A 2,500-nucleotide genomic window follows, 5' to 3' on the forward strand; every position below is an offset into this window, starting at 1 on the left:
ATTCATTCATCAACATCTTTCTGCTGTGGTCGTTATACAGGGTTACCTGCAAATGGACAGGAAAAGAGAAATGAAAAGTGTTATGGAAACATGCAACAGACAATGTTGGCAATGACCTGATATTGTAAAATGCATTGAGCTTCAAGAATATGCGCTATAGTAAGACATCTTAACAAATAAATAAACATTTCTTGAAACAATACGAGCATAATGAATTATGTGAGTTTCTGAGCAAGCAAAGCATTGTAAGGTTTAACGAGACAAAAATGTAGGCTATAAAAATCATAATCTGCGAAACGAAGACATGGAGATGGACACATCATTTGAGAACTTGCACAGCTCAACTTGAGCACGTGAAAACGGAGAGTTACGGCCCTGATGAGACACACAACCCTGACCTTCACAAAGAGACATGTCTGAACAGAACTCACTTAAAATTGTCGCCATTTTGCTTGCGACGCGCCTTGCTTCAAGACGTACAGGCTTATCAATATTTAATACAGGACCAATTTTAACGATTTATTTTCAAATCTCTTTTTTTCTCGTGATTTCTTTACTAGATAAGGCGCGTGTCACCAGTAAGTCTTGAAGGCGTTGCCTCTGTTGTTTTCACATGTTTTACACATTTCCTGTGCTGTGACGCGAGGTGGGACATACCCCAGAAAGCGTGGCCCTTTAGTGCAACCTCACCTCTGGTCCTGGCGTAATCTTCTCAGAGTGTCTAAGGAGGACGCTGAGCGGGCCAACAGTGAATACCTGCGATTCGTTTCCTCCAGTTGTCATGGGCATCAGACGTCCTCTGTGAACCCTCCAACTTCACATGTTCATCCACTGTAGTTCAAATGAGGTATGGACTCCTTCATGCCAAACGTACAGGGGGCTAAGCCTGTACTTACAGACACTTTGAACACCAACCACCTCGCAAAAAACAAACAAACAAACAAACAAAAAAAGACAACAAAAACACGTTCCGATGTATTGAACAACAAACTTTAAAGAAGTGGCGTGATGCTCTTGCATTGTGTTACTTCAACAATCCCGATCCCGACTCTAACTTCACTGTGGCATCGGAAGATGGAGACTATCGAGTCAACATTATACAGGTCCCACTCAGTTTGTGCTGAGCCGTCTCGGCATAATTCAGCAAAAACGTTTATACAGGTTTACAGAAATAATGACGAAAAATGCACAACATGACTATACAACTTAAGCAAAAGACAACACGGAAAAAGGGTGCTGGCTCATGTCTGATACAGGGCAAGGGAGCTGGCTCATGTCTGATACAGGGCAAGGGAGCTGGCTCATGTCTGATACAGGGCAAGGGAACTGGCTCATGTCTGATACAGGGCAAGGGAGCTGGCTCATGTCTGATACAGGGCAAGGGAGCTGGCTCATGTCTGATACAGGGCAAGGGAGCTGGCTCATGTCTGATACAGGACAAGGGAGCTGGCTCATGTCTGATACAGGGCAAGGGAACTGGCTCATGTCTGATACAGGGCAAGGGAGCTGGCTCATGTCTGATACAGGGCAAGGGAGCTGGCTCATGTCTGATACAGGGCAAGGGAGCTGGCTCATGTCTGATACAGGGCAAGGGAGCTGGCTGATGTCTGATACAGGGCAAGGGTGCTGGCTCATGTCTGAAAAAGGGCAAGGGAGTCTGATACAGGGCAAGGGAGCGGGGTCTTGTCTGATACAGGGCAAGGAAGCTGGCTCATGTCTGTTACGGGACAAGGGTGCTGGCTCATGTCTGATACAGGGCAAGGGAGCTGGCTCATGTCTGATACAGGGCAACCAGTGTTAGGTATGGGTCAGGTGTGAGTTTGACTTGCTGTTCATCATCAGCAAACTGCAGGACTCCATCATGACTAATGACATCACACACAGCGCCGTCACTCCGTCATGACTGATGACATCACACACAGCGCCGTCCCTCCGTCATGACTGATGACATCACACACAGCGCCGCCCCTCCATCATGACTGATGACATCACACACAGCACAGTCCCTCTGTCATAAATGATGACATCACAGGCAGCACCGTCCCTCCGTCATGACTGATGACATCACACACAGCGCAGTCCCTCTGTTATAACTGATGACATCACACACAGCGTCATCCCTCCGTCATGATTGCTGACATCACACACAGCGCCGCCCCTCCGTCATGACTGATGACATCACACACAGCGCCGACTCTCTGTCATATTGATGACATCACACACAGCGTCATCCCTCCGTCATGATTGCTGACATCACACACAGCACCGTCCCTCCGTCATGACTGATGACAACGCACACAGCGCCGCCCCTCCGTCATGACTGATGACATCACACACAGCGTCATCCCTCCGTCATGATTGCTGACATCACACACAGCGCCGCCCCTCCGTCATGACTGATGACATCACACACAGCGCCGACTCTCTGTCATATTGATGACATCACACACAGCGTCATCCCTCCGTCATGATTGCTGACATCACACACAGCGCCGCCCCT

The sequence above is a fragment of the Babylonia areolata genome, chromosome 34 (genome assembly GCF_041734735.1).
Source record: "Babylonia areolata isolate BAREFJ2019XMU chromosome 34, ASM4173473v1, whole genome shotgun sequence".
Classification (NCBI taxonomy): domain Eukaryota; kingdom Metazoa; phylum Mollusca; class Gastropoda; order Neogastropoda; family Buccinidae; genus Babylonia; species Babylonia areolata.